Genomic DNA, 17,916 nt, shown 5'->3' with positions numbered 1-17,916 from the left:
TTGTCTCCAATAGCCCTGATTTGGTATAGCTCATATAACACCGCAATTCTTATCCATAATCCTTTGTTTGCCTTTAAAGAGATATCGGCCAAAGGAGTTGACAAATAAAATCCATGGTGGAGCGTATATAAGATTCGCCCCGGCCGAACTTAGCACACATTTAGTTGTTATACCCTACACCACTACTGTGGTACAGGGTATTATAACTTAGTGAACTTGTTTGTAAAACCCAAAAGAAAGAGAGATAGACCCATTGATAAGTATACCGAACGACTCAGAATCCCTTTCTGATTCAATTTAGCTATGTCCGTCTGTCTGTCTGTCCATCTGTCCTTAAAATTTGACTGTCTTAAAATTTGGCACGTGCATTTTTTTCGGCCTAGAGACGAAACCTATTGAAATTGGAAAAAATCGGTTCAGATTTGGATTTTTTGCATGTTTATGTTTATTTGCTTAATCTGAATTCGCAAACACTGTTGCATTGTCTGTTTGAGCCAAATAAATCCATATGCCCTACTTTACTTTTCGCTTACTTATTACATTTAGAATTTAGTTCTAATACCTATATTGCATATATTTTTGTTTATGGGTAATTCCCAACCCAAGAGGTAGCTGTAGTTGTGAAAGGGAAATCCAGCAAAAGCTTTCGCATAAGAATACTCGTACATTGCTCTCCTTCTTTGGAGGGGGGGGGATTCATAACAAAAACCCGTTTATATGGCGCTTAGCGTAAAATCTTTGTTTTTGTTCACAAAAAAAAGCACTTATCGTGGATATAATCTAAGAAGAGATATGTAGAGAAAGCGAGAAAAAAGGTAAATCCCGCACACATTTTCTTTTCGCAGGTGCTGCTTCCTCTAATCGCAGCTCTCGTTTATTTTCTTCTAGACAAACAGACACCAAAAACACATGCACACAACGCGTACACTTGCTCATAGCCATGCATTTACTTGGCAAACGAATAACGTTTAAGGCAAATGTTTAAGAAGCTTCGTAACACTCAATCCCACCAGCAAAGACAACGAATGATCATCGCGAGTACTCGCGCCAGCCCTGGTGATGAAAGAGATGGGGGATGTAATTCTTTAACCTGCCGCTGCTTAACCTGCACATATGCCGTTTAAGTACATATTTTACAACACACATCTCACACACACACACATCTCAAACAGGCACAACACACTTCAAAACATTCAGGCAACAGTAGCGCAAACACAGGCGAACGCACGCATACACACACACACACACCTGTACGCATATTTACATGGCTCTACACTTTGACATTAAACATCCAAGCAACCAAGCAAACAGCCAAGCAGTCAAGCAAGCAACTCAAGTTTTCACCTTAAATATGGGCACTTCACTTGTCGCACTCGCACTCACCCATTCACTCACTTTATTCTCACCATCACTTGTTCTGTGGTGGCTCTTTAAAGCTACCAAAATACTAACTTTGCCACCAACACTTTTCACCCAAGTAGCTGGGAATGAAAATTCTGTTGCTGTTTATTTTCGACCTTAATAATAAATCCTTTCTTTTAAACTTTTCTTAGAAATATTTTTTTCACTTTGTTTATTTTCTTCAATAGATATTTTAGTTTTTCTAAATTTATTTTTAGAGAACCGCGCGCGTAACTCTTTTCACAGAACCGTCGTCAATGTACTCCGTTTGACTTTAACCGCTAAACTGTTCCATGCGAAAGGTGGTAGTGTAAATCTATGCCATTCTGGGCAAAGCAACGCAAAGCAATTATGCCACGGGATTCCTATAGAGAAAAGAGAGAAAGAGAGAGAGAGTTCTCTCACGAAACCAAAACTTGAGAACAAAAGCTTTTCCTCGGTAAATTGGCAAATGTAATGGAATTGAAACTTGCTCTCATTTTGCTCCTGTTTTCTTTTTGTTTTGCCTCTGACCTAGAGAACACATGCGAATGTCTCTCTCGCTCTCTTGTGGCATTTTGCTACCACAAAAATGGGATAAATTGTTGCTTCCCTTAGTGGGAGTTAAATTTGTTGCTTTGTTTGCTTCTCCTGCAGGAGTGAAAACAAAGTTTAGTTTTTTGATTGACTTCCGTTTTGCCTCTGTGTGTTTTCCTCGTTTCTTGCCATAAATCAGTTATCTGTGTTTTTTTCTGTAGCATGTGTGTGTGTGTGCGTGTGCGTACGTGTGTGCTTAATGTTGACCATCAGTGATGATGATTTAGGTAGGTTAGTACTTTTATCACTGGTTGCTGCGCCAAATAAAACAAGTTAAAACATGCTAAGATCGGCTGGGCTGAATCTTGGGTAACCATCATCATGGATTCTGAAAAAAAAAATTTACCTTATCTTATATATCTTTTTATATATAACAAGTAAAAGCGTGCTAAGTTCAGCCGGGCCGAATCTTACATACCTTCCACCATGCATCGCATTTGTCGAGTTCCTTTTCCGGCATATCTTCTTAGGCAAAAAAGGATAAAAGCAGAAGCCCAAACCCCAAAACACTCCAAAATAGATTTATTGGACGAGTATGACAATATGGAACTCAAAAGAAAAGTATTCTGGAGTAGATTACCCATATAGTCAGGAAAAAGGAATAGCCTTTATAATTTGTTGATATCGGAAGGGCGGTGGACCCTCCCCCGTTAACCCAAAAACACCACCCAAAATCAAAAGTGGACTGCAAAGGACAATATGAATATCAAATGAAAGGTATTGAAGAGTAGAATACGAATATGGTAATATATAATATATATATATAATATAATATTGTAATATATATATATATATATATATATATATATATATATATATATATATATATATATAATATATGTAATATATATATAATATAAAAAATTGGGCTTATGTACCAAGAACGTCACGCTAACGCCTAAACTTATAAAAGCAGACATATTGAACTTCCATATCAATATCGGTCTCAGATGAAAAGTATTCTGGAGTAGATTACGATTCTGACATACAAAATCTGATCGAAGTGTAGGGGGTCACCCCACCCCCCAAAACTGCCCCAAATGGGCATATGACCCATCATAACTATATGAGACTCGGTTTGTCTGTTTGCGAATCAAAAAGGGCTGAAACGGTTTTCTTAAAATTTTCACAGATTCTGTGGGATTTTGTGGAAGGAATCATAGGTTATATAGTTTTTCGATATCGTAAGAGGGGCGCACTCTCCCCCTTATCCCAAAAATACCACACAATATCAAAAGTGAACCGATCGGAACAATATGGGCATCAAATAAAAGTTATTGGAAAGAAGAATAGGAATATGGTCTTAAATTTTGAGACTAAGTACCAAGCGGGCCGCTTGGGATTCAAAATCCGGGATTCAAATCCAGGCGAGGACATCAGAAAAAATTTGTGAGCGGCAGTTATCCCCTCCAAATGCGGGCGACATTTGTTAGGTACTATGCCATGTAAACACTTATCCTCAAAGAGTTGTCGCCGAGTTGCACGCCATTCGAACTCGGCTATCAAAAGGAGACCCCTTATCATTGAGCCTTAACTTTAGTCAGACATCACTCTGTTCCTTAGTGGAATGTTCATGAGCAAATTTACATTTGCAGATTTCATCGTAGGTTAGATTAGGGTTTAAGTGGCAGTCTGCCATCAGACTCCCTTAGACGTTTTGTCCAGAAGATGCCTTCTAGTTCCTACCATTGAACCATCCATATCGCTTTAAAACCACAAAAACACACAGCATATTTTCTATAGTCTTCTCTTCCTCGACGTCCACACGTTCATGGCCAGAGGCATAAGGTGTAACATTAAATTCAGTGCATCAGATTCAGTAGTCCTCAGTGCAGCTGTGATGCACAAACAAGCCATTCTATGAATCCAGCTGAGTATTGAACAGTAGGTGGACCTTTGAAGTGCCGACCATCAGACCACAAAAACAACAATGGCCCGTCCACCAAACGATGCGGATCGTGCCATACTCAGTGAAGGCGTTAATTTATTTCTTAAACTCCAGGACTGGACGCGACCTAACCGTTCGGGTTGTTTTTGTCCTGACGAGTCAGTTTACTTTCCGTCAAGATTTTCATACTCGACATCCTCGCGTTAACACAACACCACGTCAAGCATTCCCTGATCGCCCGGTCAGTGCCTGTAGGACGGTATTATATGTAGGAAGTCTAAAACAGTCTTGAGTTCTCAATGTAGACCACCAAACTAACTCTGTTCTTTAGCTTTGTTCTACCCGTGTACCATGCAAATAAAGATGGTAATTCGGGAGTTCAAGAGTGTGCCGCTGGCAACAGTGCCTCGCAGTGGCGTCTCAGGTATCCGATCGGAAACCTCTTCCATTCCTTCCAGGTTTTCTGCCGTCGTTTATATCGCGATGATATGACCTACTCCTATCCTCTATCCATTCTCCCACCACCTTACGTCCCATAGCAGCGGTGGATGCCTCACACTTAATCGGTATATCTAGGAGTCGGATATGTAGAATATTCTCCAGTGCCCTATTGGTGGTAATCCTAATAGTCCCACCAACACCAAGTTTCCTGTCGTAGACCACTCCTAAGTATTTGACCTTGTCAAAAATCGAAATCGATCTATTGAGGAAACTTGGTGCGTCAAATTGGCCCACCTTCGTCTTCCTCGTGAACAGGCAGTTTTCAGTCTGCTCTGAGTTATTATAAAAACCACTAGGGCTAGCTCAGTCGTTGCCATATCCAAGAGCCTTTCTGAATAGCTGGCTCGGATCCCCAACCCTATGAAGTATTATAAAATCGCCGAATCCTGGCATTCACCGTCATAGGCGAATATGCTAACCTCTGTGCTACAGTGGCCTCCATGAGAGTGGCTCCATACCTCTTCCCAGAGTACTTCAAAGCGGGAAGTTCTTTTTCAGCATTTAAACAGTGTTGTGCTCTTCAGGAGATATGATTCTCTTTCCACCTTCCGTAGAAGTGCTTGGAATGTCAGTTCTATCCCTAAAAGCATACATGCACTATCGCCCGATTTCTCTGCCAGCGCATACTCTTCAGTCTCCTTCTGGAGTTTCCATTGAGGGAGGGCTGGCTTGGTCTTCTCAGAGTACTTCAAAGCGGGGAGCCCTTTTCAGCGTTTAAGCAGTAATGAGCTCTTCTGGAAATCTGATTCTCTTTCCAGCTTCTGCAGAAGGGCTGGGAATGTCAGCTCTATCCCTACCAGAATGCTGCACTATCGATTGATTTCTCTGCCGGCGCATACGCTTCAGTCTCCTTCGCCGCGCCGCGGATTGCTTTCTCGGTCTTCTAGTGAGCTTAGCCAAGACCTAGCTCACATCTGCCGTCATCCCCTGTCTTTATATCTCGATTTGGCTGCGATGAATGTTTCATTGACAATGTCGCTTTCCGAAACTGTGTCGGAAACACCACCTTAACTTAAAGGCTTGGGACTAACTACGCATCCCTCTGGTTAATCTATTTCCTCCTTATTCGTTAGTCTGACGACTGGTTATACGCTTGAAGGTTCCAAGGCACCCACACCTATAGGAGGGGCGGACAACATGCTAGGGTCTGATGCCACCGCCGCACCTGTTGGATCTTTGGAGTCAATTTTAAGCCTATCCTCAAAGATTTTATAATGAATGCGTAAAAGGTAGTACCTGGAGATATATTTTTTTTGAGGAGCGAACGGAAAACTCTTCAGCTCTACTTAACGGTTACTTTAGTATCCATCAACTGATGCAATTCTGTAGATGCTGATATCCCAAAGTTCTTGTTGGAGCCACATTTTCATGTGGAGTTGCCGATCCTCGTCAAGTTCCTGTGAGCAAGTTCGCTCCGTTCCGATCCAAAGGACCGATCGCCGCGAGAATAGGGTGGTCATTGGTTATTTAAAGGCGCCAATAACCCGCCTTGTCATATCGTGCATCATAAGCACTCAAGAGCCGGTGCCTTGAGTGCAAGAGCCGGTGCCTCCCGGCCTCTCACTGAGGCTCTCCGCTCGATACCACTGATGGTCCGCGTCTGCCATTGCAGCTACTCCGTATAGTGCATTCCACTATCTGCAACCTGTGGACGCACCCGGTAGCTCACAGCAAAGCTCCTCGTGACAGCACTGAACATCACACAGTGCAACCTCATTATTCCGGCCTGTGCAGCTACTCCGTATGGTGCATTCCACTATCGGCAACCTGTGGACGCACCCGGTAGCTCACAGCAAAGCTCCTCGTGACAGCACTGAAAACCACACAGTGGAACCTCATTGTTCCAGCCTGTGTGGGGCTCACAGCTATCCCGTGCAATGAACTATTATTGGATAAATTATTTATAAACTTTCCTACGGTTTCCTACAGATCCTTCCCTATTAAAATCAGATTTGCATTATTGGAAGCTGACCTTTGTGACCATCCATTCTGATACAAGTAGATTATGTCTCCCTAAGCCAGAGGGAGGGGGCCTCTCTATAGTCTACCTCTTATTGTTCGCTGATTCATTATCACACTCGGGCGGTTTTCATAACCGATTGGGGTTCTTTTTTTGCCTACACTAATGTAAGTGCTATACATTTATATCATCCCTCCTGTCAATATGTATTTACATGGTTCTGCCTCTTTCTCACATTTAAAAGTTTCATTTGAATTTTTCTCGTTTGTGTGTGTGTGTGTGTGTGTGCGTCCGTTCGTGTATTTGTGTTTTTGGGTAACCGTATATTGGAGCTGCCTCCTTTTGCACAGAGCACATGATTTTTTCCCTCTCTTCACTGCTCTTTCACCATCTCTTGCTCAACACCAACCACCCTGCTTCCTTCTCTGACATATCACACATGTTGCGCTTTCACCAACTGTGGCGGCCACTTGTAGATTTTTCCGATTTTCATTCTAAACGAAATGGAACACCAACAACACAACAAGAATGGCAAAATGTCACTTTGGATTAGTTGGGACATTTTAATTTTGCGGACAATAAAAATATAAAAAAGTCCGATTGTCCTTTTTTCCAAGAAGAAGGCAAAGGTAATGTAGCACGGGGGGAGGGCAAGGCAACAGGGAGAACGAACTTACTTAAGAACCATATCAAATGTCGAATTTGTAATGCATTACGATTTAAAAGTCGCCTAGATTACAATGTCTTTGCACATTGTTACTGCTCAAGCTGAAAAGGTAAAATTAGTGTGCCGTCAGCGACAGAGATGCTGTCATGGCTTTTGATTAAGTGGATTAGCGTTACATGTTGTTAGATAAATGAAAATTGTCTCACAATTTAAACTGCTAAGCCGTCAGTCTTGTTAGAAGTTCCAAACCTAAGTAAAAATGAAACCAATCGAAGTCTTTAATTATGTGGGAGTTGCAGAATATCTCATATATCAAAATGGGTGGACCCGGTCCTTAAAGACTGGATAAACCATATGCTAAGTAACAGGTGGATAAATTGTGTCTCCCATGGCATAAATATAGGAGAGAAAGTGGCACAGGGCATCCACAGGGGGGCATTTTATCGCCACTCCTATGGGTGGCCACCAAAAATTACCTATTACGGATGCTGACTGAGAAGGGATTTGAACCCGTCTGCTACGCACACGATGTCATAATCCTTCTAGTGGGTAAGGATCCGAACGAGCTATGCAGAAGGGCCAAAAAGGTCTTGCATATGACTGGGCTAGACCCAAAGGTCTCAATGTTAATCCAGAGAAGACTGAAATATGCCTGTTTACGAGGAAGACGAAGGTGGGCCAATTTAATGGACCATGTTTCCTCAATAAGAAGATTTCGATATCTGACAAGGTCAAATACTTGGGTGTGATCTTGGACAGGAAACTGAATTGGAAGTGTCACATTCAGGAGCGTACTGAGAAGGCTCACAGATGTTGGGCACTATGTAAACGGGCCGTAGGCTCGAAATGGGGCCTGAATCCTAGGATAGTCCACTGGCTCTATGGGAGCGGAATTAGACCAAATTACAAATACAAAATACAAAATTTTTGCCCATGAACATTCCACTAAGGAACAGGGGCAAAATTCTCACATATCAATGAGTGCAGTTCGATTCAAGTTTTAAGGCTCAATGATAAGCGTGCCGCAGTGCGACACCTCTTTGGAGAGAAGTTTTACATGGCATAGTACCTCACAAATGTTGCCAGCATTAGGAGGGGGAAACCTCCGCTGAAAATTTTTCAGATGGTCTCGCCAGGATTCGAACACAGGCGTTCAGCGTCATAGGCGAACATGCTAACCTCTGTAACCTCACGGTGGCGTGATTAGACCAATACTTACTTACGCCTCAGTACTTTGGTGGACTGCTATGGAGAAAAAGTGCACCAAACAACAGGTTCAGAGAACATGTTGTCTTGGCGTAGGCAAAGCGATGAGAACCATGCCCACTTGAGCACTAAAGACTATTCTAGATAACCGACCCATTGACATACAAATTAAGTATGAGGCAGCCACTGCGGCTATGAGACTTAAGGCGATGGGAGAATGGATTGAGGATGGTAGCAGCTCATACCATCGCGGTATAATCGAGGCGGCGATAGCAATCCTGGAAAGAAGGGGAGAGGTTTCCGATCGGATACCTGAGATGAACCTCGAAGTCGAGTGCGAGGCACTACTGACATCGACACAGTCTTGGATTGACGGAAGTATTGCCATCTGGAAGATCATGTTACACGGATGGATCAAAGCTAGAGGACAGAGTGGGCCTGGGGGTTTACATTGAGGACCCAGGGACTGAGATCTGTTTTAGACTGCCTGACCATAATACGGTCCTGCAGGCGGAGATCCGGGAGATCACTGAATGCCTGAAGTAGTGTGGTGCTAATGCGAGGACTTTCAGTGTGACTATCTTTACCGACTGTAAAATTGCCATAAGGGCAATAACAACCAGGACGGTAAGGCCACGAACAGTCTTGCAGTGTAAGAAGGACATTAACGCCTTCTCTGAGGATGGCAAAATCCTCATCGTTTTGGTGCCGGGCCATAACGGAGTAAGGGAAATGAAAGGGCAGACGATTTAGCAGTGGCCAGAGAAATGCCGTCAATAAACTTGATTAACCCAAAGCCTTTCGGGTCGATGCAGTACGAGTTAAGGGAGTGGGCGACGAATGCACATGCAACATTGTGGAACAGCGAAACGGTCGGTAGGAAGGCGAAAATCCTATGGGAGATCCAGATCGTGAGAGGACGAGGCTATTACTGAAAGGAAGCAAGAAGGAGGTCAATATAGCTATTGGTATCATAACGGGACACATAGGACTACGAGCTCACTAGGGCATGTGAAGGGCATGCGGGGAAGATGATGAGACGTTGGAACATTTCCTTTGTCATTGCCTGGCTTTCGCGTCCAACAGATATCGGTACTTAGGTGGTGACACAATATCAGACATGAACCCACTTAGGGGAGTGGTATGGAAAACAATTAAGGATTTTGTAAACAGCACGGAATTTCTAACTTAAAATTTTCTATTTATAGGTTACTTTATAGTTTATACAGTGCACAACAAGCCGATTACTGTCTTAGGTGTATGCCCATAGTGGCAGGGGGCGGATTCATATCTGCACCCTTTTTTCAACCTAACTTAAGCCTTGCGACACAGTGGCCTCCTTATTTATTCCAAAAACTCCTTATTTGGAGTGAAATTTCTATACCTTTCCAACAATATAATGCAATCAGCAAGTAACACGTCAAACTGCACTAAATTCGATTTAAAAAATCTCTTGGTGTGAAAAGGATGGACACTTCATCAAGGTTAGGTTAAGTTTATGTGAGCAGTTCGTTTGGATGTTGCATAACTTGCCTTGCCGGACTTAGGTATAAATACCACCCTCGCCTCCTGCCAGACTTCGGAGTATATGCAAGTCTTAGGCACGCTGTGGAAATAGTGGCCAGATGGGGCGCCAGATAGTCTGCCTCCTTCTGTAGTAACGCCGCAAACATTCCATAAGGTGCGGGTGACTTGAATGGTTTGAAGCTCCTCAAGGCTTCCTTAACTTAATTCCGTAACGATAAGCCTTCGATCAACCTCATTTTTCCAAGATTCCAGTGTCTCCGTGAGTGCCGTCGTATCCTGGGGAAAATGCTGTTTCATTTCAATAGCCTCCACAAGTCCTCCGTTTTCTGTGCTCTCACTTCCATGTCGTCTACTAACGTTTCAGTTAGAATATGGGGTTTTGAGATAAACTTTTATATCTTGGAGGCGTTATTACCACTATCGAATTGTTGGCAGAAAAGCTTCCAGGAGGCACGTTTTGCCGCTCTGGTAATCTTATTGTACTCCTTGAGCCGTGTATAGTACACTTACCAGTAAACTTCCGTTTGAACCATACTTAGCATAGTTGTTGGACATCATAGCAAAATACCTGGCAAACAATTTGAGACAAATCGGATAAGTATTACACCGTCTAGAGGCTCTAGTCAAGATTCATGGACCGATATGGTCGATATCTATCGACGATATAGATATTGAACAGTCAGATGCTCTTGATGTTCTGGGCATGAAGATACAAGTGATGTCCGTTGGCCAAAACACGTATCCGAAGTGTCGAAATAAAGCATTCAAGTGTTTGGGCTTTCATGAGCGGTTTAAGAAATATTTCACCTCTTCTGATCTTCTCAATATGGTTCAGATCGGACTATATTTAGATATACAATAGCTGTCATATAGACCGATCTGCGGATTAAGGGTCTTAAGGCCATAAAAACCGCAATTATTATCAGATTTTGTTGAAATTTTGAAAAGTGAGTTGCTCTAAGCCTCCCCACATTCCACCAAAATATGGTTCAGATCGGACTATATTTAGATATAGCTGCCATATAGCCCATAAAATCTTTATTTTTTATCCGAATTTGTTGAAATTTAAATCAGTGGGTAGTTTTAGGTCTCCCCACATCCGCCCCAAATATGGTTTTGATCGGACTATATTTAGATATAGCTGCCATACAGATCGATCTTCCGATAAACAGTTTGAAGCCCATTATTATACCCTCCACCATAGGAGGGGGGTGTACTAATTTCGTCATTCTGTTTGTAGCTACTCGAAATATTCGTCTGAGACCCCATAAAGTATATATATTCTTGATCGTTGCGATATTTTATGTCGATCTAGCTATGTCCGTCCGTCTGTCCGTCCGTCCGTCCGTCTATCGAAAGCACGCAAATTTCCGAAGGAGTAAATCTAGCCGCTTAAAATTTTGCACAAATACTTCTTATTAGTGTTGGTCGGTTGGGAATGTAAATGGGCCACATCGGTCCATAACCTGATATAGCTGCCATATAAACCGATCTTGGGTCTTGACTTCTTGAGCCTCTAGAGTGCGCAATTCTTATCCGATTGGAATGAAATTTTGCACGACGTGTTTTGTTATATACCCTCCACCATGGATCGCATTTGTCGAGTTCTTTGCCCGACATCTCTTCTTAGGCAAAAAAAGGATATAAGAAAAGATTTGCGCTGCTATTAGAGCGATATCAAGATATGGTCCGGTTTGGACCACAGTTAAATTATATGTTGGAGACCTGTGTAAAATGTCAGCCAATTCGAACAAGAAGTAAAATAGAGAGATCGATTTATATGGGAGCTGTATCGGGCTATTGACCGATTCAGACCATAATAAACACGTATGTTGGTCATGAGACAATCCGTCGTACAAAATTTCAGGCAAATCGGATTATAATTGCGACCTCTAGAGGCTCAAGAAGTTAAGATCCAGATCGATTTATATGACAGCAATATCAGGTTATGAACCCATTTGAACCATATTTGGCACAGTTGTTGGATATCATAACAAAACACGTCGTGCCAAAATTCATTCAAATCGGATAAGAATTGCGCTCTCTAAAGGCTCAAGAAGTCAAGACCCAAGATCGGTTTATATGACAGCTATATCAGGTTATGGACCGATTTGAACCATAATTGGCACAGATGTTGGATATCATAACAAAACACGTCGTGCCAAAATTCATTCAAATCGGATAAGAATTGCGCCCTCTAGAGGCTCAAGAAGTCAAGACCCAAGATCGGTTTATATGGCAGCTATATCAGGTTATGGACCGATTTGAACCATACCTGGCACAGTTGTTGGATATCATAACAAAACACGTCGTGCAAAATTTCATTCCAATCGGATTAGAATTGCGCACTCTAGAGGCTCAAGAAGTCAAGACCCAAGATCGGTTTATATGGCAGCTGTATCAAAACATGGACCGATATGGCCCATTTACAATTCCAACCGACCTACACTAATAAGAAGTATTTGTGCAAAATTTCAAGCGGCTATCTTTACTTCTTCGGAAGTTAGCGTGCTTTCGACAGACGGACGGACGGACAGACGGACATGGCTAGATCGACATAAAATGTCGCGACGATCAAGAATATATACACTTTATGGGATCTCAAACGAATATTTCGAGTAGTTATAAACAGAATGACGAAATTATTATACCCCCATCCTATGGTGGAGGGTATAAAAACTCTGATAAACCAAGGCAAAATTTTGATATTTTGAAGTTAAACTATTCATATCTCGTTGGTAGTACACGAATGTTTTTCTCGTCAGGCCTAAATCATGATTCAGAATCGGTTCACTAGATCAAAAGCTATAGCCCCTTGAAGGTTGGAGAAGTGGAGAGTTACACCTATGACACCCTGTATCTCACTCTGTGTTTTAAAGATATAGACCAACAATGTCGTTTTCCTTAAATCCTTTTTCTTATGCTACAAATATCTACAAAAATGTTTACCTCTCAGATCAACAGATAAAAAGTTGCAGACTTACGTCCAATTTTTTCGCCGTTTTGGTCCACTGTGCGCTGATTATGCCATTATATCTTAGCCATTTCACCACTTCTTTAATTGCAAGGATCTTCGCTTGATACACACTACAGTGGTCGGGTAAACTTCTCAATATGACCACTTCTAGTTCTTCCGAGTACACCCCTTAGCCCATCTAGTCGTCGAGTTTGCAGCCATCCATATAGAAGTCTATGGAGCTTCTAATACAAATGACTCATCGATTCTCCCATGGATTGGAAAATGACTTATTTAGTAAACAATCCCGAAGCAGATTTGTTCAACACCACTGCTCACAATTCTTAGAAGAAAAGTTGGAATAATCGATTTGAAATATTTCCAAGTTATAATAATGATACTCCTTCTACTTCTAATGCTTTGCGCACAGAACAACAGAAAAAGTGTGAATTAATTGTCTACCATTTGAATAACATAATAAATGACAACATAAGTGCTGTAACAACAACAACAACCGAAAATACTTTGCAAAGTACTTGGTGCCATTGTCTGCTTTCGCTTTCGTATTCGCATTCCAATTGAAATTTATCTTTGCCGTACATCCCCATAAATTTACACCATCAACAGTATCAACATCGACGACGTCATCGGCAGCATCATTATCGGCAACAAAATCAACAACAGCCTCATCACCATTGCTGTTGATGCTGATGCTGATGGTGGCCGTATGATTACTACAGCAGCCAAACAATTGTTGCGCGTGTGTGCTTTGCTCTTCTGCTTCTTCTTTTGTCTTTATACCCGACTTAATTTCTTATAATTTTAATTAAAATTTAATACAATCGCATAGATCGCCTACCTCCCCCACACGCCCACTTCTCACACGCTCCAATGCCGTCAATGTGTGTGTGTGTGTGTGTATTGGAGTAGATATAAAGGCAAAAATGTGTTTGGTAGTGTTCTTCATTTAGCAGAGGCGGAAATGAAGTCTGCTTCACTAGCCAAACTGAGAATTGATTTCCCAGCGGCTCGTTCTTTCTGAAACCTAGTCTCAAAATGTGCTTCTTCTCTTGATCTCTATATGGGAGTTTTGGTTTTAGTGAGTTCATTTTACATCTTACAAGGCCTTTTTTTGGAGCCTACATTTCTTCAAATCCGTCGCTGTATTCTTCTAATGCTGTTTTGTCTACGGGTGGCATATTTTGGTGAGACAAGGAGCGGAAATTTGGTGTGGAAAGTCTGCATGATGTTGCTTTAATTGTTGCTTCTGCTGCTGTTGTTGTTGTTGTTATTGCCTAGTTTGAATTCAATAAACATTCATTTACATTCCATATTCGGAAAATAGATTGAGACACAACGACCACCCAACAAAAAATGTTACACACCATAGACCACTTGATAATATGGACGTGCTTGCAGAGTTTTTCTAAATATCCATGCCAACTTCCGATTTGTTTTTTTTTTTGTATACTCCCGGCATCCTCATGTCACTGACACTCACAAGTAATTCTCAGTCAAACAATATAAACAAGATAACTATCTGAGGAATTTTGATTCTCTTTAATTTTTCCCACAACAAAATTCGGGGAAGAAATTTCAAATACTTTATGTGTGTGTGTGTGTGAGTGCATGTTGTGGGTAAGAAAATAACGAGCAGTTGTGCTTTGAAGTTCTAAATTTCTGTGGAAATTATCTTTTTGATAAAAATTTTTAACAAAAACCATATTTGTGCCATTTTTTAATAGAATGTTAGTCATTTTAACAAAATGGTTTTCCCATAGCAATGATTGGGGAAGACATACAGTGATTTTATTCCCTAATGTTAGGAAATTCAATTTATGGTGAAGCAATCTTTGAGGAGCTTCAAACCATTTCAGTCACCCGGACCTGATGGAATATTTCAGGCGTTACTACAGAAAGAGACAGACTATGTGGCGCCTTGTCTGGCCAAAATTTTCACGGCGTGTCTAGGACTTTCATATACTCCGAAAGACTGGCAGGAGGCAAGGGTGGCGTTTATAACCAAGCCCGGCAAAGCAAGTTAAGCGACACCAAAGGCCTACAGACCCATAAGCCTTACCTTCTTTCTACTCAAAACCATGGAACGTATTGTGGACACCATGATAAAGAGTATGACATTCAGCGAACTGCTCAAATACAGACAGCATACCTATGTCAAGGGAAGGTCGGTGGAGACTGCCCTGCACGAGGTTTTGCATAAAATAGAAGAATCCTTTGATGCCAAAACGTCCACACTGGCGGTATGCATTGACAACGAGGGCGCTTTTAATAATGTGCGGACCGACCAATCGGTACTGATCCAATCCTTAGACCAGTACCGGGTGGACCCGGTCCTTAGAGACTAGATAAACCATATGCTAAGGAACAGGGGGATAAATTGTGTGTACCATGACATAAATGTAAGGGAGAAAGTGGCACAGGGCACGCCACAGGCGGGGGCATTTTATCGCCACTCCTAGGGTGAGCACCATAAATGACCTATTACGGATGCTGACTGAGGAGGGATTTGAACCCGTCTGCTACGCAGACTTCAAAGCAGAAGTGCCGAACGGGTCTTGCATATGGCATATGACTGGGCTAGACCCAGAGATCTCAATGTTAACCCAGAGAAGACTGAAATATGCCTCTTCACGAGGAAGACGAAGGTGGGCCAATGTAACGCACCACGTCCCTCAATAAGACGAGTTCGATATCTGACAAGGTCAAATACATAGGTGTGATCTTGGATAGGAAACTGAATTGGAAGTGTCACATTCAGGAGCGTACTGAGAAGGCTCACAGATGTTGGGCACTATGTAAACGGGCCGTAGGCTCGAAAAGGAGCCTGAATCCTATGATAATCCATTGGCTATACAGGAGCATGATTAGACCAATACTTACTTACGCCTCAGTAGTTTGGTGGACTGCTATGGAGAAAAAGTGCAATATAAGGACCATACAACAGGTTCAGAGAACATGTTGTTTTGGCATAGGCGGAGCGATGAGGACCACTCCCACTAGGGCACTGGAAACTATTCCAGATATCTGACCCATTGACAAACAAATTAAGTGTGATGAAGCCACTGCTGCTATAGGACTTAAGGCGATAAGAGAATGGAGTGAGGATGGGAGCAGCTCATACCATCGCGGCGACGACAGGAAACCTGGAAGGAAGGGAAGAGGTTTACGATCGGATACCTAAAATGAACCTTGAAATCGAGTGCGAGGCACAGCTGCCATCGGCACAGTCTTGGAACCCCAGTATTGTCATCTGGAAGATCATGTTACACGGATGGATCAAAGCTAGAGGACACAGTGGGCCTGGGGGTTTACATTGAGAACCCAGGGAGGGACTGAGATCTGTTTTAGACTGCCTGACCACAATACGGTCCTGCAGGCGGATATTCGGGCGATCACGAAATGCGTGAAGTGGTGTGGTGCTAACGGGAAGACGTCGAGTATGAACATTTTTACCGATAGTAAAATTGCCATAAGGGCAATAACAACCAGGACGGTAAGGACACGAACAGTCTTGCAGAGTAAGAAGGAGATTAACGCCTTCTCTGAGGATGGCAAAATCCGCATCGTTTGGGTGCTGGGCCATAACGGAGTAGTAAGTGTGAGGCAGCCACTGCGGCTATGAGACTTAAGGCGATGGGAGAATGGAGTGAGGATGGGAGCAACTCATACCATCGCGGTATAATCGCTGAGACGATAGGAAACCTGGAAGGAAGGGAAAAGGATTACGATCGGATACCTGAAATGAATCTTGAGGTTGAGTGCGAGGCGCTGCTACCATCGGCACAGTCTTGGATCGACGGAACCCTAGTATTGCCATCTGGAAGATCATGTTACACGGATGGATCAAAGCTAGAGAACAGAGTGGGCCTGGGGGTTTAAATTGAGAACCCAGGGAGGGACTGAGATCTGTTTTAGACTGCCTGACCATAATACGGTCCTGCAGGCGGAGATCCGGGCGATCACGGAATGCGTGAAGTGGTGTAGTGCTAACGCGAGGACTTCGAGTGTGAACATCTTTACAGACAGTAAAATTGCCATAAGGGGAATAACAACCAGGACGGTAACGTCACGAACAGTCTTGCAGTTAAAAAAGGAGATTAACGCCTTCTCTGAGGATGGCAAAATCCGTATCGTTTGGGTGCCTGGCCATAACGGAGTAAGGGAAATGAAAGGGCAGACGATTTGGCGATGACGGCCAGAGGACTGCCGTCAATATACTTGGATTACCCGAAGCCTTTCGGGTCAACGCAGTCCAAGTTAAGAGAGTTGGCGACGAATGCGCATACAACATTGTGGAATAGCGAAACGGTCGGTAGGACAGCGAAAATCCTATGGGGGGAACCAGATCGTGAAAAAACGAGGCTATTACTGAAAGGAAGCAAGAAGGAGGTCAGTATGGCTATTGGTATCATAACGGGACACATAGGACTTCGAGCTCACTTATGTAAAATCGGTGCGGCAAATGATAGCATGTGTAGGGCATGCGGGTTAGGTGATGAGACGTTGGAGCATTTCCTTTGTCATTGCCAGGCTTTCGCGGCCAACAGATACCGGTACTTAGGTGGAGACACAATATCAGACATGAACCAACTTAGGGGAGTGGTATTGTAAACAATTAAGGATTTTGTAAATAGCACGGAATTCCCAACTTAAAATTTACTTTTTAGAGGTTACTTTATAGTTTTTAGAGCGCAAATCAAGTCGATTACTGGCTTAGGTGTATGTCCATAGTGGCATGGGGCGGATTAATAGCTGCACCCTCTTTTTAACCTATCCTAACCTAACCTAGGAAATTTAATTACTTTAGCCCGCATAATAAAAATATAGTCCTTTACTACTGTGCTAACACAAAGGACTGTCTATCCCAACCTAGCGATGTTCTAAAGGTACCTAACGGAAGAAGTCTGTATGACTGCCTCTCTGACTACCTGTCTATTACAATTAGACATGAATTTTTACCATAGACTATCGAACTACAACTTGGAGCAGAAAGGTTTTGTCCATTGGAATTGGAAAATAGTGGATTAAAAATATTCATAATCCGATTTCAATTGATGCAACACATGTATCAAAGTGTTAGGTTAGGTTTAAGTGGTAGTCTGCCATCACACTCACTTCGACGTTTTCGTACATTGTGATATCACAGAAACAGGTGAAGAAAGATGCCTTCTAGTTCCTACCGTTGAAACATCCAGATCGCTTTAAAAGGTTCA

The 17,916-nt window shown here is 42.5% G+C and overlaps 1 protein-coding gene across 10 annotated transcripts in view; it reads right to left on the bottom strand.

Moving 5' to 3' along the window:
• The window catches only part of LOC106085440 (protein qui-1), a 470,324-nt gene that overhangs the window by 428,850 nt on the left and 23,558 nt on the right, over positions 1–17,916 (bottom strand). For 7 of the 10 annotated variants that reach the window (XM_059370587.1, XM_059370589.1, XM_059370590.1 and 4 more), the window contains exon 1: positions 1,396–1,651. The exons of 1 other annotated variant lie outside the window; for it this stretch is intronic. The gene's annotated coding sequence lies outside the window, so the exon portion shown is untranslated. Of the gene's footprint in view, positions 1–1,395; positions 1,652–17,916 lie in introns of those variants that run through there. 2 more of the 10 variants (XM_059370584.1, XM_059370583.1) reach the window with 2 other exon arrangements.

This window comes from Stomoxys calcitrans, chromosome 5 (genome assembly GCF_963082655.1).
Source record: "Stomoxys calcitrans chromosome 5, idStoCalc2.1, whole genome shotgun sequence".
Taxonomy (NCBI): domain Eukaryota; kingdom Metazoa; phylum Arthropoda; class Insecta; order Diptera; family Muscidae; genus Stomoxys; species Stomoxys calcitrans.
Note: the sequence above shows the minus strand (reverse complement) of the source record. Positions and strands in the feature narration are given on the sequence as shown.